Here is a 25456-nt window from a genome sequence, read left to right as displayed (position 1 = left end):
CACTTTCCAAGGGAATTTACCCCACAGATCAGTGAATGAGGGGAAGCTCTGGTGATTTCCATCAACCAATCATGTGAAAGCCTAAATGCTATTTTTTTTCCTTGCATGCGATTGGGTATTCTTTGCAAAGTGAGACTTCACCACATTCACTAAGCTCTGAGACTTCACCACATTCACTAAGCTCTGCGACTTCATCACATTCACTAAGCTCTGCGACTTCACCGCATTCACTAAGCTCTGCGACTTCACCACATTCACTAAGCTCTGCGACTTCACCACATTCACTAAGCTCTGGGACTTCACCGCATTCACTAAGCTCTGGGACTTCACCACATTCACTAAGCTCTGCGACTTCACTACATTCACTAAGCTCTGCGACTTCACCACATTCACTAAGCTCTGGGACTTCACCACATTCACTAAGCTCTGGGACTTCACCACATTCACTAAGCTCTGGGACTTCACCACATTCACTAAGCTCTGGGACTTCACCACATTCACTAAGCTCTGAGACTTCACTACATTCACTAAGCTCTGCGACTTCACCACATTCACTAAGCTCTGGGACTTCACCACATTCACTAAGCTCTGGGACTTCACCACATTCACTAAGCTCTGGGACTTCACCGCATTCACTAAGCTCTGGGACTTCACCACATTCAAAGTGAACAGACTATTTGCCTTTAGTAAATCCACCCCTATGAAACAGATAGACCATCACCTGCTATCTACGAGGAAGGAAACAGCCTCATTAACAGAATTACACTAAACAATGTAAAAAAAAAATAAAAAAAAAGAATTACAACAAGCAATAATTATTCCCATTAAGTGCAGAAACCAGAATCAGATTCAGTCATGTCAATTTAAAGATCACTTCTGATTGGTCGCTATGAGTACCTGCATTTTTACCATGACTGTATGCTGTAAGAAATAAGCCCGTATGCATGGCTCTTATCAGAACATGTTGAGTTTGCTATCTCTTTTCCTCCAAACATTTAAGGATTTCCTTTCAGCACCATTACTACATTCATAATCTCCCGAAATATAATCTGCAGGAAACTTCCGATTAGAGTTCAACCCTCAGAATAAACCAAATATCACCCTGTTCCACCACCAGAGCTCATATTTTGTGACTCCTGCCATTATTCAAATAATAGCCCGTATTTATGTCACTGTCATTTTTAAACTCTACTTAGTGTGAATTATTATTGACATTTATAAGCTGCCCCGGTTCCAAGCCATATTTCATCTCCCCCCAGCTGATTTTAAGTGACTGGTCTGTAAAATAACAACGTGACAATCAAAAGGCAAGAAAGACACTGAGCAGGGACCATGCAGCAACAATAAATACTATGAGTCATTCTACAACCATCCCCATACAGCCATAAAGATGTTAATGACGGGGCTATCCTTATCCCAGTGCAAATACAAGGCTGGGGACGGCATTGAAAGGATAGACAAGACACATCCTGCCAAGGACTGAGGATTGTCCAAGAGATAATGTAGCATATATCAGATAGTCCTGAACATTGGGTACATTGTACATACAACACTGTCGCTGTTCACCCCAGTCTACCTTCATATGGTCACTGTCCACCCCAATCTACCTTCATATGGTCTAGGGCTGAAACAACTAATCGATTAATCGACAACTAATCGATTATGAAAATAATCGATTACTATTTTCATAATCGATTAATCGGCCAGTAACATAATGGGGTTAAAAAAAATAAAATTGAGCCTTTTATAGTACAAAAAGAGCAAATAATCGCTACTGTAAATGTTACTTTCACAGTTCTGCAGTAAAAAAATGAACCCCTTACAATAGAGATTATTTGCTTTTTTTGTACTATAAAGGGCTAATTTTAGTTTTTTTTAAACCCCCATTATGTTACTAAACCTCTTAGACGTGGTTCACATCTGTGTGTTTTTTGGTGCTTTTTGCAGAAACGCACTGCAGTTCATTTACATGGTTTCCTATGGAACACGTTCACATCTATGCTTTTTTTCAGCTGCTGCGTATTTGGAAAGGTTCAGGGACTTTTTTTTATGTAAAACGGTGCTTTTTTGGTTCAATACACTTCAATGGAAAAGCTGCAGAAAAGCATGTAATGCGTTTTTGTAGCAATTTGTGTTTTTTAATCTGCCCAACAACAAATTGGGCCAAAAAATGCAAAAAAAAATGCAAATTGCAGCAAAATCACGTGCGCAAAAATCAAAACGCACAGCAAAAAGCATTGCAGAAACATATCAAAAGCAAACTGCATAGGTGTGTACCGAGCCTTATGCTGGCCACACGGATCAATTTTCAGAAGAGAATATTCAGACGAAAAATCTTTGTACATTCCCTGAATGAAAGAATGTTTGAAATTTTCACTTGTTTTTAACATTCTGTTTTTAAAATGAACGAAAACCACATACACCGTCTGAAAATTCCTTTGACCAAGAAGTTTTCTATTTACAAATTGTCACCATGGTTGAAAATGAACGTCAATTTGACCCCACTAACAATTAAAAAATTTAACAAATGTTCTTAAAATGCCATTTTTTTTGAAGGAAGACATTGTTTGTTTTTTAAATAAAAAAAAAATTGATCTCTGAGTCTGATGATATTTACCAGATTCACCCTTTTTTAATAGTATATATCCTCTAATAGTATATACAGTATATCTCCTCTAATAGTATATACAGTATATCTCATCTAATTGTATATACAGTATATCTCTTCTGTCTGTTATTCTCAGAGTGGATTAGATATGTTGCTCCCTAACCATATAGTTATTTATATTTACCACTGCATAGAGATATTTAAGAATAAATTGCCTTTTTTTAAAACTTTACATATTAACTAAATTATACACAACACTTTTTTTTTTTTAAGCTTATCAACCGATTAATCGATTAATCGAAACAATAATCGGCCAACTAATCGATTATGAAAATAATCGTTAGTTGCAGCCCTAATATGGTCACTGTCCACCCCAGTCTACCTTCATATGGTCACTGTCCACCCCAGTCTACCTTCATATGGTCACTGTCCACCCCAGTCTACTTCCAAATGGTCACTGTCCACCCCAGTCTACCTTCATATGGTCACTGTCCACACCAGTCTACCTTCATATGGTCACTGTCCACCCCAGTACATCTTCATCTGATCACTGTCCACCCCAGTATATCTTCATCTGATCACTGTCCACCCCAGTATATCTTCATCTGATCACTGTCCACCCGAGTACACCTTCATATGGTCACTGTCCACCCGAGTACACCTTCATATGGTCACTGTCCACCCCAGTCCACCTTTATATGGTCACTGTCCACCCCAGTCCACCTTTATATGGTCACTGTCCACCCCAGTCCACCTTTATATGGTCTCTGTCCACCCCAGTACATCTTCATCTGATCACTGTCCACCCCAGTATATCTTCATCTGATCACTGTCCACCCCAGTATATCTTCATCTGATCACTGTCCACCTGAGTACACCTTCATATGGCCACTGTCCACCCCAGTACATCTTCATCTGATCACTGTCCACCCCAGTATATCTTCATCTGATCACTGTCCACCCCAGTATATCTTCATCTGATCACTGTCCACCCGAGTACACCTTCATATGGTCACTGTCCACCCCAGTACATCTTCATCTGATCACTGTCCACCCCAGTATATCTTCATCTGATCACTGTCCACCCCAGTATATCTTCATCTGATCACTGTCCACCCGAGTACACCTTCATATGGCCACTGCCCACCCCAGTACATCTTCATCTGATCACTGTCCACCCCAGTACATCTTCATCTGATCACTGTCCACCCCAGTATATCTTCATCTGATCACTGTCCACCGGAGTACACCTTCATATGGTCACTGTCCACCCCAGTACATCTTCATCTGATCACTGTCCACCCCAGTATATCTTCATCTGATCACTGTCCACCCGAGTACACCTTCATATGGCCACTGTCCACCCCAGTACATCTTCATCTGATCACTGTCCACCCCAGAACATCTTCATCTGATCACTGTCCACCCCAGTATATCTTCATCTGATCACTGTCCACCCGAGTACACCTTCATATGGTCACTGTCCACCCCAGTACATCTTCATCTGATCACTGTCCACCCCAGTATATCTTCATCTGATCACTGTCCACCCCAGTATATCTTCATCTGATCACTGTCCACCCCAGTATATCTTCATCTGATCACTGTCCACCCGAGTACACCTTCATATGGTCACTGTCCACCCCAGTCCACCTTTATATGGTCACTGTCCAACCCAGTCCACCTTTATATGGTCACTATCCACCCCAATCCACCTTTATATGGTCACTGTCCACCCCAGTCCACCTTTACATGGTCACTGTCCACCCCAGTCCACCTTTACATGGTCACTGTCCACCCCAGTCCACCTTCATATGGTCACTGTCCACCCCAGTCCACCTTCATATGTACACTGTCAACCCAGTCCACCTTCATATAGTCACTGTCCCCCCTGGTCCAACTTCATATGATCACTGTCCAATCCAGTCCACCTTCAAATGATCACTGTCCACCCCAGTCCACCTTCATATGATCACTGCCCACCCTGGGCCACCCTCATATGTCACTATCCACCCCATTCTACCTTCATATGATCATTGTCCACCCAGTCCACCTTCATATGGTCACTGTCCACCCTTGTATGGTCACTGTCGACCCCAGTTGACCCTCGTATGATTACTGTCCACCCCAGTCGACCCTCATATGGTCACTGTTCACCCCGGTCTACCTTCATATGATCATTGTCCATCCTGGTCCACCTTCATATGGTCACTGTCCACCCTTGTATGGTCACTGTCGACCCCAGTCGACCCTCGTATGATTACTGTCCACCCCAGTCGACCCTCATATGGTCACTGTTCACCCCAGTCGACCCTCGTATGATGACTATCCACCGCAGTAGACCCTCATATGGTCATTGTTCACCCCAGTCGACCCTTGTATAATCACTGTCCACCTGCACAATCCCTCGTTGACTGTTGACAGTTCAAATATTGCACTGCAAAGTGCAAAACCTGAGCAGGCAAGAAGTGCTGAAAGCTTTTAATGTTTCCTCTTACTGGATACACAATATTCCCTGTTTGGGAACTAACCCGTGTCAGCCAAATTTTGGAAATGATATTTAATAACAACAAAGGTTAAGATGTTAATTACGGGACTATCCTATCCCAATGCAAATACAATACTGGGGATGTCATTGCAAGGATAGCCAAAACATGTCCTGCAATGGACTGAGGATTTGCCAGGAGGTAATGCAGCAGAAAAACAGATTGCCCGGAGTAATGGGCACTAGGGCTGCAACTAACGATTATTTTCATAATCGATTAGTTGGCCGATTATTGTTTCGATTAATCGATTAATCGGTTGATAAGCTTAAAAAAAAAAAAGTGTTGTGTATAATTTAGTTAATATGTAAAGTTTTAAAAAAAGGCAATTTATTCTTAAATATCTCTATGCAGTGGTAAATATAAATAACTATATGGTTAGGGAGCAACATATCTAATCCACTCTGAGAATAACAGACAGAAGAGATATACTGTATATACAATTAGATGAGATATACTGTATATACTATTAGAGGAGATATACTGTATATACTATTAGAGGATATATACTATTAAAAAAGGGTGAATCTGGTAAATATCATCAGACTCAGAGATCAATTTTTTTTTTATTTAAAAAACAAACAATGTCTTCCTTCAAAAAAAATGGCATTTTAAGAACATTTGTTAAATTTTTTAATTGTTAGTGGGGTCAAATTGACGTTCATTTTCAACCATGGTGACAATTTGTAAATAGAAAACTTCTTGGTCAAAGGAATTTTCAGACGGTGTATGTGGTTTTCGTTCATTTTAAAAACAGAATGTTAAAAACAAGTGAAAATTTCAAACATTCTTTCATTCAGGGAATGTACAAAGATTTTTCGTCTGAATATTCTCTTCTGAAAATTGATCCGTGTGGCCAGCATAAGGCTCGGTACACACCTATGCAGTTTGCTTTTGATATGTTTCTGCAATGCTTTTTGCTGTGCGTTTTGATTTTTGCGCACGTGATTTTGCTGCAATTTGCATTTTTTTTTGCATTTTTTGGCCCAATTTGTTGTTGGGCAGATTAAAAAACACAAATTGCTACAAAAACGCATTACATGCTTTTCTGCAGCTTTTCCATTGAAGTGTATTGAACCAAAAAAGCACCGTTTTACATAAAAAAAAGTCCCTGAACCTTTCCAAATACGCAGCAGCTGAAAAAAAGCATAGATGTGAACGTGTTCCATAGGAAACCATGTAAATGAACTGCAGTGCGTTTCTGCAAAAAGCACCAAAAAACACACAGATGTGAACCACGTCTAAGAGGTTTAGTAACATAATGGGGGTTTAAAAAAAACTAAAATTAGCCCTTTATAGTACAAAAAAAGCAAATAATCTCTATTGTAAGGGGTTCATTTTTTTACTGCAGAACTGTGAAAGTAACATTTACAGTAGCGATTATTTGCTCTTTTTGTACTATAAAAGGCTCAATTTTATTTTTTTTAACCCCATTATGTTACTGGCCGATTAATCGATTATGAAAATAGTAATCGATTATTTTCATAATCGATTAGTTGTCGATTAATCGATTAGTTGTTTCAGCCCTAATGGGCACATCGTACATACAACATGGTCACTGTCCACCTCGGTCCACCCTCATATGGTCACTGTCCACCTGCACAATCCCTTGCTGACTGATGACAGTTCAAATCCTGCATTACAAAGTGCAAAACCTGAGTATGCAAAAAGCGCTGAAAGCTTTTAATGTTTCCTCTTACCAACACAATATCCTATGTGTGGGAACTCCCCTATGTGAGCCAAATCTTAGAAAGGACATTTAATATCAACAAACATTAAGATGTTAATGATGGGGCTATACTATCCCAGTGCAAATATAAAAACTGGGGATGTCATTGCATGAGTAGCCAAGACATATTATGCAATAGACTGAGGATTTGCCAGGAGGTGATGCAGCAAAATTAAAATTGCCCTGAGTAATAGGTACATTGTACATACAACATGGTCACTGTCCACCCAAGTCTATCCTTATCTGGTGACTTTCCACCTCAGTCCACCCTCATATGGTCACTATCCACCTCAGTCCACCCTCATATGGTCACTGTCCACCTCAGTCAACCCTCACATGGTCACTGACCACATCAATCCACCCTCACATGGTCACTGACCACATCAGTCCACTCTCACATCGTTACCATCCACCTGCACCATAACTCATGGACCGTTGACAATACAAATCTTGCAAAATCTGAGCATGCAAGTGACGAAAGCTTTTAATGTTTCCTCTGGCTGGATACACAATATGCTCTCTGTGGGAACTTCCCTATGTCAGCCAAATCTTGGAAAGGACATTTATTATGAACAAAAGTTAAGATGTTAATGACGAGGCTATCCTATCCCAATGCAAATACAAAACAGAGGATGTCATTGCAAGGATAGCCAAGATGTCCTGCAATGGACTGAGGATTTGCCAGTAGGTAATGCAGCTAAACGCAGATTGCCCTGCATAATGGGAACATCGCACATACAACGTGGTCACTGTCCACCCCAATCCACCCTCATATGATCACTGTCTCAATTCACCTGCATATAGTCACTGTCCAGCCTCGTTCACCTTTGTATTTTCACCGTTCACCCTCATATGGTCATTGTCCACCCTGATGCACCCTCATATGGGTCCACTCTCATATATATGGTCCACTCTCATATATATGGTCACAGACCACCCTGGTAGACCCTCATATAGTCACTGTCCACTCCAGTCCACCCTCACATATTTTCCATAAACCCTAGTCCACTTTCATATGCTCACGGTCCTCCCCAGTCCACCTTCATATGGTCACCGTCCAGTCCACCCCATTTCAGTGCATTTAGTCACTGTCCACCCTTACATGTTTACTGTCCACCCCAATCTACTTTCACATGGTCACCGTCCAGCCTGTCCACCTTTGTATGTTCACCGTCCTTCCCAGTCCACCCACATATATATGGTCACCCTCATGTATATGGTCACCATCCACCCCATTCCACTTTGGTCATCATTCACCCCGTCCACCTACATATGGTCACCGTCCACCTTCATATGGTCACCTCCCACCCCTGTCCACCTTCATATGGTCACCATCCACCCCAGTTTACCTTCTTATGGTCACCATCCACCCCAGTTCACCTTCTTATGGTCACCGTCCACCCCAGTTCACCTTCTTATGGTCACCGTCCACCCCAGTTCACCTTCTTATGGTCACCGTCCACCCCATTCCACTTTTATATGGTCACTGGTCGCCCAGTCCACCTTCATATGGTCAGCGTCCACCCAAATCCACCTTCAGATCTTCACCATCCATCCCAATCCACCTTCATATCATCACCGTCCACCTTGGTCCACCATCACAATCCTCTGTTGACAGTTGAAATCTTCCACTGCAAATCTGCAAAACCTGAGCATGCAAAAGGTTTTAAAGGTTTCCTCTTACTGTATCCACCACCTCTCTCCTGGGTGCGGGAACCCCCCTATGCCAGCCAAATCCTGCAAACCACATTTAACATCTAACAAAAAAAAGTTCAGCCGCTCCATTGACACAACACAAAACTCACATGGATCATTAACTGCCTGACAGCCGGAAAGCAGGCAGCACATGGCCGGGACTGGCAGAAGAACGGTGGAAGCCAACTAGTTAACCCTTGAAGCTGGAAAAAGCAGGGAAGGAAAAAGTGGTGCAGAGACAAAAACACCGGGATAGAGCACCGTGACCGGTCTCATATCAGATGATCAGCCAGAGGAAGCTAAAGGGGGGGGTATATAGTCAGCACCCCTCCCCTCCCCCCTCCCAGTGCCTGTCAATGGCAGAACAGCTGTCAGGAGCACAGGTCCCCTGCAAGGTTGTAGGATGGTGTAGGGATGGATGGTCCCCATCTGCTATGGCTGGCACTGCTCACACCAGGGAGCCCAGAGACTGGGGGAGGCTGCAGAGGACCAGCACTGCTACTGGGGATGAGAGGGATGGGGGCAGTAATAACGGGAGTAGTAATTCTAGGACCGGTAGTAACATGCAAAGGACCAACAGGGACAGGCTGCATAGGACCAGCGGGGACAGCCTGCATAGGACCAGCGGGGACAGCCTGCATAGGACCAGCGGGGACAGGCTGCATAGGACCAGCGGGGACAGCCTGCATAGGATCAGCGGGGACAGGCTGCATAGGATCAGCGGGGACAGGCTGCATAGGACCAGCAAGGACCCAGCAGGGACAGGCTGCATAGGACCAGCAGGGACAGGCTGCACAGGACCAGCAGGGACAGGCTGCATCCTCCACATCTCTGCATTCAGCTGCCCCCTCCACCCCAGGCGGCCGCTCACCTCGTGCGGCTCCCGCTGGCTCTCCGCACTCTCTCCGGCTCCGCTATATATGCTCCGCGCCTTCTTCTATCGGGACTGGCCGGGAGACACACACAGCCCGACACCCCGTCCCTGGAGGGGCGCGCCACCGCCGCCTCCACCACCGCTGGACTGGAGCCCTGCAAGCTCCTCCCGGGGCCGCGCTCTTCGGCTGATTACAGAACTGCTGCTGCTGGAGGACGGCGGGGGCGCGCGTGCGCGTGCACCAGCCAGAATATTACCCGGGCTGACGGCCCTCCTCCATCAGCCGCACCAACCTTCTAATCACCGGGATCAGAAGAAGGATACAATGTATCCGGAGAGAGATCTATACACCGGGGAAGGAGACATTGTATACATTGTATAGGAATAATAATGATACATTGTACAGCACTGCAATATAGTATAGTCATCATAATATACTACTATTATTATTGTTATTATTATTATTATTATTATTATTATTATTTTACTAATAGTATACAAAAATATTAATATAATATTAAGGGGTCATCAGGGCTGTAATGTTAGTATTAGTAATTAGTGTAGTAATCACAATATATTATTGATAATAACAATTTACTAATATTATCAAAGAACATGGAAGTGAGATCAGAACTGGACACATAATATTATTATTGATCATAGGAGAGTAGAGAAGATTTGTACATTAGATGGTAATTATTATAGTCATAATAGTAATATGAATAATCAAAATCATATAGTACAAAAAGAATATTAAGGGTGATCAGGACAAGAATAATAATAGTATAGTTGGGTAATCAAAGGATATTATTCATTAATGACTATAATAATAGTAATATTAGTAATAGTATAAAAAGACTTTAAATGGTGATAAGGACTGTAATAAAAGTATTATTGATAAAATGCTTTAGTATGTCAATAATAGTATATTAGTAATTATTAATTATATTATGAAGTATTAATAGGTTTCTTAAAATTGATTAAATAATATTTATGGAATGTCAAAGAGAGAAAAGAACTTTATTATTATTATTATTATTAATAATAATAATAATAATAATAATAATAATAATAATAATAATTATTATTATTATTATTATTATTAGTTATTATTATTATTAATATTATTATTATAATCATCATCATATGATTTTAAATGGTGATAAGGACTGTATTAAATGTATTATTTATAATATATTATGTTAATAATATTATGTTAGTAGTAATGAATAGTTGTATTAAGTATTAATAAGTTTATTAAAATTAGTTAAAGATTATTTATAGTATAAAATAATGTTCAAGGGAGAAAATAACTTTATTAATATTGTTATTATTACAAATAATAATAATTATTTTATTATTAGTTTCCTATTATTATTATTATTATTATTATTCATTGTCATCATCATCATCATAGGATTTTAAATGGTAATAAGGACTGTATGAAATGTATTATTTATAATATACTATAGTATGTTAATAATAGTGTATTTGTAATGAAGAATTACATTATTAAATATTAATATGTTTATTAAAATTGGTTAAAAAATGTTTGTAGCGTAAAATAATGGTAGAGGGTGAAAAGAACAATAATTTAATATAATATTGTTATATATTATATATAAATATTATAGATTATAATAAATATTATTATTATTATTATTATTATTATTAATAATTATTATTATTATTATTATTATTATTATTATTATTATTATTCATTATTATAATCATCATCATAGGATTTTAAATGGTGATAAGGATTATATTAAACTTATTATTTATAATATGCTATAGTATGTTGTTAATAGTATATTAGTAAGAATTAATAATTATATTAAGTATTATTAATTTTATTAAAATTAGTTAAGGATTATTTATAGTATAAAATAATGATAAAGAGATAAAATAACTATATTAATATTGTTATTGTTACTACTACTAATTATTATTATTATTATTATTATTTTCATTATTTGCTATTATTATTATTATTATTATTATTAATCGTCATCATCATAGGATTTTAAATGGTAATAAGGACTGTATTAAACATATTATTTATAATATACTATATTATGTTAATAATAGTGTATTTGTAATGAAGAATTATATTATGAAATATGAATAGTTAAACAAAATGTATAGTGTAAAAGTATATATATATATATATATATATATATATAGAGAGAGAGAGAGAGAGAGAGAGAGAGAGAGAGAGAGAGAGAGAGAGAGAGAGAGAGAGTATATTATTATTATTATTATTATATTCTATAATAATAATAGTATTTATTTATTATTATCATATATTATATAGTATATATATTATTGTTTTTTATTATGATTATTTATACTAATACTACTACTACTACTATTATTTTTTTTATTATTATTATTATTATTATTATTATTATTATCAATAATAATATTAATAATAATTATAGTCAATTTGTATGCTAGAATATGCTGTAAAAATGCTGTAAAATTAGCAATAGTATATTATTACTATTGGTCTCCGTGACTGTACTCTTCGCTGGTTCTCATCCTACCTATCCCAACGCTCCTTCAGTGTCACTTACAACTGTACTTCCTCCTCTCCTCTTCCTTTCTTCGTTGGGGTCCCCCAAGGTTCTGTTCTTGGACCTCTCCTTTTCTCAATCTACACAAAAGTTGTAGATCGGCAGTTAACTGCAAGGTTGTGCCACATCCTAAATTAGATATACCAAAAAAAAGGAAGTTCCCTTAGTGGTGGATTTTAAAGGCACATGTAAAAGAGCGTAGAAGGAGTATATATAATAAAGACAGTAATTTATTGACTTGAAAACATAGTAAAAACATCAAGCAAAAATATAACAATAATTATAAGGAATGCGAACCATGTACTTATACACAGATATAATGTTGATACCAATATTCTTTCACCCAACGCGTTTCGGAGTCACTTGGCCTTCTTCCTCGGGGGTGGATATAGGTTTACAGAAGGTTATTAACACTGTGTAGGCTGACTTGGCAATCCAGAACAGTTAAAAACAAAGGCACTGACATTGTCTGTCTATCCAGCGTATTCCTGATTACGGCAGATTTCATGCATAACAGTGAAAATTTTTTTTTACATATAAATGTAGAAAGGTGGTATTTTCTTCAAAAAATGAAGAAAGGCCCAAAAAGGGGGCGTAACGAGGCTAAGGAACCTGGAGCTCCACTGAGGCCGAGAGCGGGTCCTGATAATGGCTCAGTAGATGGTTCAAAGGGGTACGTAATAGATAGCTGGTATTGGCTTGATGGATATGTCTTGGATAGTTTTTAACACCAAGAAGCTGGATGTCTGCTCAGGCCGGAATCATCCTGCAGAATCCGCTCCAGCCCTTGTAAACTGTTGGCGCTATATAAATCCTGTATAATAATAATTATAATAGTATTAAAGAATTTTAAAGGGTAGTATAAACAATCATTTTTAATGACTTTAAAAATTATTTGAATAAATATTAAACAGTATATTATTGATAGCAATATTACTAATAATATATTATTAATATAAAACAAAGGTTGATCGGGACTATAAATATAGTATTATTAAGAGTATATTATAGTATATCATTTATGGTATGTTAGAAAAAAATAAATAAATTATTATTTACTAATAAATATATAAATATTTCTAATAGTGTAAAATATTATTAAAAGATGATAAGGGCTATAGTAATAGTATTATTAATACAATACTACTACTACTACTACTAATAAAATATATTATTAAAAAATTATTTTAATATGTATTCATGGGCATATTAATGAGAGCAATATTAGCAATAGTATATTAATAGTGTAAAACAATGAGGGTGTAAAAAAAAAAAAAAAAAAAGGAAAGGTTGTGTAGACCATTATAATTTTAGTCCTAATAGTATATTAGTAATTAATAATTATATTAATAAGTATTAATGACTATCTTGATAAAAGTAATATTAGCAATAGTATAATAATTGTATAAAATAATATCAAAAGCTGATAAAGCTATAATAATAATAATAATAATAACAATAATAATAATAATAATAATAATAATAATATATTTGTAATTACAAAAATATATATTTTAAGTAATTAAGTATTTAGTAGTTTAAGTATTCATGAACATAATATATTAGTAACTTCTTTAATATTGTATTAAAAATATAAAAGAATATTAAAGGGAGATAAGGACTATAAAGACTGTATTAATAGTATATCATATTGTAGTAATAATAGTATATAGTATTATTTATATGAACAAGTATTAATAAGTACACTAATAATAGAATACTAACAGTATAAAAGGATATTAAAGGATGATAAGGATTGCAGTGCAGAGGAATCTGCATGTTATGGAATAGGGATCTGTATTATAAATAGGGATATATCCAGGGACAAATATCTTATAAACAATCCCTATTCTCATCCGTGCATAAAAATTGTGTGCATTCACAGAGCCAACACAAGTGCGTGTTTCCTGTAGCTGTGCTGTAGTGCCATTCATTCCTATAGTGCCCATAAACGCTTCAATTTTATTATCTGATCAATTTGCAATTCGATCAAAACAATCAAATCAGCAAACAATCAAATAGTCATAACTTCCCTTCCAATCAATTTAGATTAAATTCAATCAAACTGAGTCAATTGGCCAAGGCAGAGCATTATTGATCACATTGAACTGATCGGCAGCACTAAGGTCATGAAATTAATCAGATTGCAGAATGCGATTGATAACTTACAATCGCATCTTCCAACTATTGATCCAAATCTTTTCCCCCCATGTGTCCCATAGCAATCATTTGGGTTCTCGGCTATAGATCAAATATTCCACATGTGTACAGCCACCATTATGGTGACCACACACAATACCATCATACAATCTTTCAAAGAGTTGGGCAATGAGATTGCAGTTGAGCAAATATCAAAAGGGACCCGATCAGAACCGCCTTTCTCCTCTATGGAGCGGAGGCTATGTTTACACCCACTGACATCCAACCCCATCTGCTAAAAACAGACCGATGGATATCCATTCCGTGTCAGTGTCTGTGTCCGTGTCTGTATCCATGTCTGTGTCTGTGTCTTTGTCCGTGTCTGTGTCCGTGTCTGTGTCTGTGTCCATGTCCATGTCTGTGTCCGTGTCTGTGTCCGTGTCTGTATCCATGTCTGTGTCCATGTCCATGTCTGTGTCCGTGTCTGTGTCCGTGTCTGTATCCATGTCTGTGTCTGTGTCTTTGTCCGTGTCTGTGTCTTTGTCCGTGTCTGTGTCCGTGTCCGTGTCTGTGTCTGTGTCCATGTCCATGTCTGTGTCCGTGTCTGTGTCTGTGTCCGTGTCTGTGTCCGTGTCTGTATCCGTGTCTGTGTCCGTGTCTGTATCCATGTCTGTGTCCGTGTCTGTGTCCGTGTCCATGTCCGTGTCCGCTCTGCATTAGCATCGGACAGATCCCCTGCTGCGCAGGCTGAGTCTGGCCCTTACTGGATAAGAATACGATCAGAAGATTGGAAAAGTTGTTCGATGTGCTTTAACCTCCTTAGTGGTAATCCCGAGTGTGGCTCGGGGTGGATTTTCAGTACCAAAAGCGGTAACCCCGAGCCACACTCGGGATCGCAGGATCCAGGCAAAGTTACTTACCTTGTCCCCAGGATCCTGCGATGTCCTCCCACTGTGTGTGTGTGTGCGAGCCGCGTACTCCTCCCGATTTATTACAGTTAGGGGTGGGTAGTGGGGTTCCCCAGGGTTCTGTGCTGGGACCAATCCTATTTAATGTGTCCATAAATGACCTGGAGGATGGGATAAACAGTTTAATCTCTGTATTTGCAGACGATACTAAGCTAAGCAGGGCAATAACTTCTCCGCACGATGTGGAAACCTTGCAAAAAGATCTGAACAAATTAATGGGGTGGGCGACTACATGGCAAATGAGGTTCAATGTAGAAAAATGTAAAATAATGCATTTGGGTGGCAAAAATATGAATGCAATCTATACACTGGGGGAGAACCTCTGGGGGAATCTAGGATGGAGAAGGACCTGGGGGTCCTAGTAGATGATTGGCTCAGCAATGGCATGCAATGCCAAGCTTCTGCTAACAAAGCAAACAGAATATTGGCATTAAAAAGGGGATCAACTCCAGAGATAAAACGATAATTCTCCCGCTCTACAAGACTCTGGTCCGGCTGCACCTGGAGTATGCTGTCCAGTTCTGGGCACCAGTCCTCAGGAAGGATGTACTGGAAATGGAGCGAGTACAAAGAAGGGCAACAAAGCTAATAAAGGGTCTGGAGGATCTTAGTTATGAGGAAAGGTTGTGAGCACTGAACTTATTCTCTCTGGAGAAGAGACGCTTGAGAGGGGATATGATTTCAATATACAAATACTGTACTGGTGACCCCACAATAGGGAGAAAACTTTTTCGCGGAATGGAGTTTAATAAGACTCGTGGCCACTCATTAAAATTGGAAAAAAAGAGGTTTAAGCTTAAACTACGTAGAGGGTTCTTTACTGTAAGAGCGGCAAGGATGTGGAATTCCCTTCCACAGGCGGTGGTCTCTGCGGGGAGCATCAATAGTTTCAAAAAACGATTGGATAAGCACCTGAATGACCGCAACATACAGGGATATACAATGTAATACTGACATATAATCACACAGATAGGTTGGACTTGTGTCTTTTTTCAACCTCACCTACTATGTAACAGTGCTGAGCTCCAGGGCCGGATTAACATAGGGGCTATTGGAGCTGCAGCTCCAGGTCCCTTACCTCAAGATAGGCCCATTTGCCCAAAAAAAAAATCACAAAAAAAATGATTGACTTTGAGGGTCGTGGCTCCGTGACCAGGGGACACAGAGACCCCAAATTCGGGGGTTCGGTAGCTGAAGACATACCCCACCACTGATTAAAATGCAGGGCTCCTATCAGCTATGGTTCCGGAGATATGGGGCTCCTTGCGCAGTCTGTCAGAAGCTACATACAGAGCGGCCAGTTTAAATAAAAGTTGGCACACTGTTTGCAGCAGACTGAGAGGATGAGCTCAGAGCGCCTCTCCTCATTTCTTGTCAGAGGCACTGAGCTCATTGGATAGCTTGGCGCCTGCAGAGTATGACAGGCAGCACCGCCTGTCAAACTCACCTATTGATTTCAATGGGGCCACTCTGCAACTGCAAGCCAAACTCACTCGCAGTAGCAGCATAGTCCAACAATGTAAAAATACCATTCAGCACAGGGGCAGATCCAGGGGGGGCAACGGGGCAATTGCCCCCTCCGAGAATGCGGGTGACAGACAGTGCGGGCGGCTCCGCAGGTGACAGTGCGGGAGGCTCCGCTGCGAGTGACAGTGCGGACTCCGCCGTGGGTTACAGTGCGGGCTACTCCGCCATGGGTGACAGTGCGGGCGGCTCCACCGTGGGTGACAGTGCGGGCGGCTCCACCATGGGTGACAGTGCGGGTGGCTCCACTGCGGGTGACAGTGCGGGCGGCTAAGTCGGTGAGTGGGCGGGTGAGAGAGGGGGGGTAGTTGGGCGGCTCCGTGTGTGACTGTGAGTGGGCTGCTGGCCAATCAGGGAGCCGGCAGGCAGGGGAGCAGAGAGATGACATCATCTCTCACCACCCTGCGCCTGCCCTGCATCCCTGCAGTTCCGCCCTCACTGTGAAGGTAGCTGTGGGCAGCAGAGAGATTACATCATCTCTCTGCTGCCTGACTCTGGGACATAGCAAGAGACCACCTTAGCAGGAAAGTGACATGGCAGGTGACAATTCGCATCTGGTGACAGGCGACGTGGGAAGTGACAATCTGCAACGTGTGACAAGTGACAATCCGCAATGTGTGGCAGGTGACATGGCAAGTGACAATCTGCAACGTGTGGCAGGTGACGTGGAAGGTGACAATTCACAACATGTAGCAGGTGACGTGGCAAGTGACAATCCACAACGTGTGGAAAGTGACAATCCGCATTTGGTGGCAGGTGACGTGGCAAGTGACAATCCGCATCTGGTGACAGGTGATGTGGCAAATGACAATCCGCATTTGGTGGCAGGTGACGTGGCAAGTGACAATCCACATCTGGTGACAGGTGATATGGCAAGTGACAATCCGCATTTGGTGGCAGGTGACGTGGCAAGTGACAATCCGCAACGTGTAGCAGGTGACGTGACAATTCGCAGCGTGTGGCAGGTGACGTGGCAAGTGACAATGCTCATCTGATGACAGGTGATGTGGCAAGTGACAATTTACAACGTGTGGCAGGTGATGTGGCAAGTGACAATCCGCAACGTGTAGCAGGTGACGTGACAAGTGACAATCCACAACGTGTTGCAGGTGACGTAGCAAGTGACAATCCGCATTTGGTGGCAGGCGACGTGGAAAGTGACACACTCGGGGCTCCCACTGATTCTGCATTATGGTGAGTTGAACTATTTCATTTTATATTACAATGTAAGAATAGAAATAATGCGCTTCAATCATCCTGACACCATAATAACCATGGTGCCAGGATGATAGAAGCACCAACACCAGCCGTTTCCCCGATAAATTGCCCACAAAAAAAGGTATTTTCTGGCATTGCCCCTCCCGAGACTAGACTCTGGATCCGCCCCTGATTCAGCAATGTAAACAAAGAAACAAGGGGGTGGCAGTAGCACCTCATGAACGCCTGTCAGCTGCTGCTATAACACTCATTGAAAAGCAATCCACTACAGATCACTTTTCAGAGGGCAGTAAGCATTACCGCAAATGTAAAAGAAACTTGAAACACATCATCCATTTCACATTCACCACCAACCAGGTCACTCACCAGCCACTTCCCATGTTAGCCACCTCCCTTCAACTTATATCACAGGTGACCATTTCCCAACCTGCAGATGACAGACCCTACTCCAAAAGATATCACTCCCAGTTACTCCCCCACCCACTGATTGATATCCCTCCATGACCACCTCACACCCCCCCCGCTGACAGACCTCTCTCCCCAGCCTGTCCCCACACACCCTCTCACCTGGTGACCTGTGGATGGGGGAATCAATCCCGCAGTGTTATTGTGTTCTGCCAGTAGGGAGCCTCCCATACCCACAGAATACAATGATCAGTGTTGCTAACTATAGCTGGCAGCACTGATTGTTTTGGGAAAAACCTGACAGGCTGGTTGTACTCAAGTCGATTAATAGATTGACTTGTGTGCAACCAGCTAGCCCATACATAGATTGAATATGGCTGGTCTCTGCTTAATTGGCTTAATTTCAATCCATGTATGGCCCGCTTAACCACTACGCAGTCCCTAAACATCCTTCCATGAAGCTTTACATTTTTCCTTCTCGGATTCACCTGTACATAGTGCCTGCTGTCATATCCTCCACACTCCTCTCCTGTACATACTGCCCACTGTCATACCCTCCATGCTTTTCTCCTATACATAGTGCTCACTGTCATACCATCCACACTCCTCTCCTGTACATACTGCCCACTGTCATACCCTCCACACTCCTCTCCTATACATACTGCTCACTGTCATACCTTCCACACTCCTCTCCTATACATACTGCTCACTGTCATACCTTCCACACTCCTCTCCTATACATACTGCTCACTGTCATACCCTCCACACTCCTCTCCTATACATACTGCTCACTGTCATACCCTCCACACTCCTCTCCTGTACATACTGCCCACTGTGATACCCCCCACACTCCTCTCCTGTACAAACTGCCCACTGTCATACCCTCCACACTCCTCTCCTGTGCATACTGCCCACTATCATACCATCCACACTCCTCTCCTGTACATACCGCCCACTGTGATACCCTCCACACTCCTCTCCTGTACAAACTGCCCACTGTCATACCCTCCACACTCCTCTCCTGTACATACTGCCCCATCATACCCTCCACACTCCTCTCCTATACATACTGCCAACTGTCTTTCTCTCCACACTCCTCTCCTGTGCATACTGCCCACTATCATACCATCCACACTCCTCTCCTGTACATACCGCCCACTGTGATACCCTCCACACTCCTCTCCTGTACAAACTGCCCACTGTCATACCCTCCACACTCCTCTCCTGGACATACTGCCCCATCATACCCTCCACACTCCTCTCCTGTACATACTGCCAACTGTCTTTCTCTCCACACTCCTCTCCTGTACATACTGCCCACTGTCATACCCCCCACACTCCTCTCTTGTACATAGTGCCCACTGCCATACCTTTCATACTCATCTCCTGTACATAGTGCCCACTGTTATACCCTTCACATTCCTCTCCCTTACCTGCGCATACTTCCCACTTTTTATATTATCCATACTCCACCCCTATGCATTTTACCCACAAAAACTGTTCTTTAAAATTATATTGAATATCCTCAATGTTACCAGCTCTAGAATGGGCACACTCTTGTTAGTTCAACTAAAGGAAATCTTCTCAGTCCTCATATTTGTTCTGCCCATTATTAGTACTTATTTAATTTTGTGATTACTACTGTTATGTATAGAGGAACATAGGGGATGTCAGCTACTCTAAATATACCACTTGTAAAAAAAGTGTCCCTGAAAATATTTTTTATAGGGTTGGCAACTATGCACTTGGGCACTGCCCAAGGGCCACCGGGTCAGTAGGGGGCCCCATGAGAGGCTCCTGTGATATTAAAGCGGTAGTAAACTTCGCTAACATTACTACTTTTTAGAGGCCCTGAGGTAGGTTATGCCATAATGTACTAGTATGCACAGCATATTAGCACATTAGGGTACACTTACCTGTCAGACTGAGCACTGCAGCGCTGCGATCAATCTGACGGGTCCCGGGCACTCCCATCTTCACCCGGTCTTCCTTCCGGGTTCTGTGCCTTCAGTCACTTGCCTTGGCCTGGCTGCATTGCTGTTACTCCCACACATGCTGATGTGCAGCCTCTCTCTCTCTCACCCCCATCTCTCTCATCCTCCCTCCCTTATTTATTTTTATAAAAAGCCCCACCAAAATCCTCAGCACCAGGCCCATGATGTTCTTAATCCAGCTCTGCTGAGCTCCGTTCCCTGCGAGCGTTGTGACGCACAGGGATGGAGAACAGCACCAAATTCAAAAAGTGAAAAACACACAATACACACAGTACACTGTATTCTTACAGATTAAATTACTGTATGAAATAATTTCATATCTCTTTTGTCCCTAGTGGTTTGTCCGGTGTCCTGCATGCAGTTTTATATTATATATACTGTTCTTTCTGCCTGGAAACTGGAGATTGTCCATAGCAACCAAAACCGTCCCTTAACATCAAAAGCGGTTTTAGACCAGCTAGAAAACAGCGATAATAAATTAGAATCACTCGCAGAATTGAGCGATAGTGATTTGTGGGGGAAATCCGTCATCAAACACTGAAAGTAATGACAGCGACAATTCTGCAACTGAGCGAATTTCAGTGTTTTTTATTTGATTACATTATTAAATATTTTTTATTATTATTATATTATTATTTGTTATAATTATTTATAGTTATTTATTATATTATAATTTATGATTTCGTGTTTTAAACTTTATCATACCCGGGATGTCTACTAGACTCTTGTTTGGACAGATTTAAGTGAGTTACTCCTAAGAATTACAGACCTACAATATAAAACGCCAAATTTCCATGCAAAATAATTGTACCACTTTGAGCATCAAAAATGTGAAATAATCATCCCGCCAGGGAGGTTAATGGGAGCGACATTGGGGATTGATTTACTAAAACTGGAGAGTGCAAATCTGGTGCAGCTCTGCATCAGAAACCAATCAGCTTGCGGGTTTTATTGTCAAAGCCTAACTGAACAAGCTGAAGTTAGAAGCTGATTGGCTGCCATGCAGAGCTGCACCAGATTTTGCACTCCCCAGTTTTAGTAAATCAACCCCACAATGTCAAAACTCTAGAAAAGCAGGAGCAGTGGCGGCCCATCCAATAGGGACCGCCCCCCCCATCCATGGGTCCAGCCCCCTAATCTACATTCGGGGCACCAGATGCATAGATTCCAATGCGGGGGGGGGGGTTGAAGCACGTGATTAGAGCCAGAGGCTCTAATAAGGCTTCAAAAAAGGGTGGGCTCGGGTCTCAGAGCGAGCCCAACCAGTTGTGTGAGAATAGCGAATGAACATTCGCTATTCTCACACTGATCCTCCTTCCGGCCAATCAGGAAACGGGTTCTGAGACCTGTCACCCTATTGGCTGAAAGGACAGGTGATTCTATTGGATGCCTAGGAGGAGGAGGGAGAATGCAGAGGAGGAGGAGATGCCTGCCCGTCTCAGCGCTGCCCGTCCAGAACCTAGATGGGGTAAGCGCTGGATGACTGACCACGAGATCCCCGGGGGGGTTGCGGGTCGGGGGTGTGCCACCACCCAAACGGGGGGGGGGGTGCTTTTGTGCCACCCCCCCACAAAAAACCCACCAGCCGCCACTGTGCAGGAGGTAAGGGTTCATGCACACTGCTGCTCCTAAACTGACATTTTTGGGGATTTTTTTGCCTAAGCCCCTGAACACCCCCCAATAATAGCCCCCCCCCCCCCCGTCCACGCTCACATAGGCTTTTAGAGGAGTTTAGGAGCAGAGCCGCAGCGGTTAGAACAGTCAAAGCTCCTTCTTCTGAATGCAGAAAAATCACGTTCAGGAGAGGAGCTTTCGGGCATAAAAAACGCCAAACGCACCTAAATGTGTGTAGATGCGTCTTAGTGAGCTCTTATTCATTTTCCCCCTCAGCCCCCCCCTTAATACTTATCTGAGCCCCTTCTCCATCCAGCAATGTTGCACGAGAGCCTCAGCTGTGCAAGACTCTCCCTTGTCAATCAAAGTAACTAAGCCAATGAGGAGAGAGAGGGGTGGGGCCAAATTGTATCATGGCGGCCACTTTGCGCCAGATCAACTACCTAGTATGTAATCTGACACTTCCAGGTCTGGGACACTCAAGGGTGCCGCCGCCGGCCCGCCCCCTCTGTGATCACACACAGCGGGAGCCCAGCGGCGGGAACCACAGACTCAATGTCTGCCGCCACCTGCCGATTGTTCAGGACACGGGCAGAATGGCGATCTGTCAGTAGGGAAGGCATTGATCCTGTGTTCCTGTTTTCCCCTAGTAAAAGCACCCCCCCTCAAAGTACACAAGCACTGGCTAGGAACACATTTAACCCTTTGATCGCCCCTAATGTTAACTCCTTCTCAGCCAGTGTCATTAGTACAGTGACAGTGAATATTTTTAGCACTGATCACTGGATTAGTGTCACTGGTCCCCAAAAAGTGTCAAAAGTGTCAGTTAGTGTCCGATTTGCCCGCCGCAATATTGCAGTCCCGCTATAAGTCTCTGATCTCCACCATTAGTAATAAAAAAAAAAAAATAAAAAAAATTCCATAGTTTGTAGACGCTATCACTTTTGCACACATCAATCAATATTCGCTTATTGGGTTTTTTTTATTGGATATGATTTATAGCAGAAAGTTATTGTTTTTTTTTTTTTAAATTGTCGCTGTTTTTTTGTTTATACTGCAAAAAAAACCAAAAAAAAAACGCAGAGGTGATCAAATACCACCAAAAGAAAGCTCAAAAAGCAGCCCAAAGATGATTTCCAGGGGTGGAAGGAAAGAAAATCGCTCGTTTTCCACCATCCACACAGTCATTGTTTACAGGGGAATCCCTCCTGCAGCGCTATTGTGTTCTGCCGGCGGGGAGCCTTCCTGGTTCGGCAGAACACAATGATTACTGCTAGCGGTTACAACCGCCTGCAGTAATCGCATATAAAAAAATCCGACAGGCTAGTTGCCTGCCCATACATGGATCGAATCTCAGCCGATCCCTGCTGAACTGGCCAGATTTTGATCCATGTTCTGTATGGCTTTAGCGGAAAATAAGTGCAACCAATGGGAATTAGGGGGGAAGGATGTGTTTATTTGATGATTTCTTCTAGAGTTCTCTAGAACTGCCCCATTGGATTTGATTTACTAAAACTGAAGAGTGCAAAATCTGGTGCAGTTCTGCATAGAAACCAATCAGCTTCTAACTTCAGCTTGTTCAATTAAGCTTTCACAAAAAACAAAAAAAAGAAAACTGGAAGCTGATTGGTTTCTATGCAGAACTGCACAAGATTTTGCACTCTTCAGTTTTAGTAAATCAACCCCCATTGCATCTCTTGTTACAAAAACATATGTATTTCCTATGCTCTTCAGCTCCATCTAGAGGCCATAATGCAGTATTCCACTACTGACATTCACTCAGAAGACAAACTCGTGAATGAAAAGTGCCTTTTCGATAGTTCACAAATTCTATCATATTGTCTGAAATTCAACCATTTTTAACTAATGAAACCACCAAGCTCCTCATTCACTCCCTTGTTATCTCTTGCCATGACTATAGCATCTCCCTCCTCATAGGCCTGCCTCTCCATAGGCTCCTCCCCTCCCTGCCAATCCCCACACTGGCCTCCATTCAGTGTCCGCCACCCCTCTCCGCCAATCCCCACACTGGCCTCCATTCAGTGTCCGCCACCCCTCTCCACCAATCCCCACACTGGCCTCCATTCAGTGTCCGCCACCCCTCTCCGCCAATCCCCACACTGGCCTCCATTCAGTGTCCGCCATCCCTCTCCGCCAATCCCCACACTGGCCTCCATTCAGTGTCCGCCACCCCTCTCCGCCAATCCCTACACTGGCCTCCATTCAGTGTCCGCCACCCCTCTCCGCCAATCCCTACACTGGCCTCCATTCAGTGTCTGCTACCCCTCGCCGCCAATCCCTCCACCAGCTTCCAATCACCCAGCGAATTAAATTCAAAATACTAACAACATACAATCTACATCACTAACCTAGTCTCAAAATATCAACCAAACCATCCTCTCTGCTACTCCCAGGACCTCCTGCTTTCTAGCTCCCTTGTCTCCTCCATGCTCTTCTCCGGGACTTCTCCAGAGCCTCTCCCATCGTCTGGAACTCCCTACCCCATGCTCATTTCAGGACATCTCCAGAGCTTCTCCCATCCTCTGGAACTCCCTACCCAATGCTCGTCTCCAGGACTCCTCCAGAGTCTCTCCCATCCTCTGGAACACCCTACCCCATGCTCATCTTCAGGACGTCTCCAGAGCCTCTCTCATCCTCTGAAACTCCCTACCCCATGCTGATCTTCAGGAAGTCTCCAGAGCCTCTCCCATTCTCTGAACTCCCTACCCAATGCTTGTCTCCAGGACTTGTCCAGAGCCTCTCCCATCCTCTGGAACTCCCTACCCCACGCTCATCTTCAGGACGTCTCCAAGAGCCTCTCCCATCCTCTGGAACTCCCTACCCCATGCTCATCTTCAGGACGTCTCCAAGAGCCTTTCCCATCCTCTGGAACTCCCTACCCCATGCTTGTCTCCAGGACTTCTCCAGAGCCTCTCTCATCGTCTGGAACCTCCTACCCCGTGCTCGTCTCCAGGACGTCTCCAGAGCCTCTCCCATCCTCTGGAACTCCCTACCCCATGCTCGTCTCCAGGATTTCCCAGAGCCTCTCTCGTCCTCTGGAACTCCCTACCCATGCTCATCTTCAGGACGTCTCCAGAGCCTCTCCCATCCTCTGGAACTCTTTACCTCAGTCTGTCCGGGTATCTCCTACTCTGGCTGCCTTTAGGCAATCCCTAAAAACTCATCTCTTCAGGGAAGCCTATCATACGTCTAAAGTCTGATATCTTTTATCACTTTGGTAATATAGTGTATTTGGTATATCATATTTCATTTTAATAAGTGGCGGAAATAATAAACAATATATTTTTTTAATATACCTAATGCTATATTCACCACTAACCCATCATATCATACTTACCCCTTGGATTGGTTAATAGAAAGATATGAATACATATAGTGGGTGGTAAATAGGGGGAGGCTATCTAGGGACTGAGCTGTGTAGAGATGGAGTTGTAATTTTCATATTGTTGTATATTTTCTATTATGCGGTGGCATAAAATATTTGGTATATCATATTTCAGTTTAATAAGTGGCGGAAATAATAAACAATATTTTTTTTTATGTAC

At 42.2% G+C, this 25456-nt stretch overlaps 1 protein-coding gene across 5 annotated transcripts in view; it reads right to left on the bottom strand.

Annotated features, from left to right (window-relative positions):
• The window catches only part of PLCB4 (phospholipase C beta 4), a 535803-nt gene extending 526113 nt beyond the window's left edge, over positions 1-9690 (bottom strand). For 2 of the 5 annotated variants that reach the window (XM_073628629.1, XM_073628631.1), the window contains exon 1: positions 9447-9689. The gene's annotated coding sequence lies outside the window, so the exon portion shown is untranslated. Of the gene's footprint in view, positions 1-9446 lie in introns of all 5 variants that reach the window. The other 3 variants (XM_073628627.1, XM_073628630.1, XM_073628632.1) reach the window with 2 other exon arrangements.
• Between the last annotated feature and the right edge of the window lie 15766 nt (positions 9691-25456).

This window comes from Aquarana catesbeiana, linkage group LG04 (assembly GCF_042186555.1).
Source record: "Aquarana catesbeiana isolate 2022-GZ linkage group LG04, ASM4218655v1, whole genome shotgun sequence".
In the NCBI taxonomy this organism is placed as follows: domain Eukaryota; kingdom Metazoa; phylum Chordata; class Amphibia; order Anura; family Ranidae; genus Aquarana; species Aquarana catesbeiana.
This window is presented reverse-complemented; position numbering and strand designations above follow the sequence as displayed.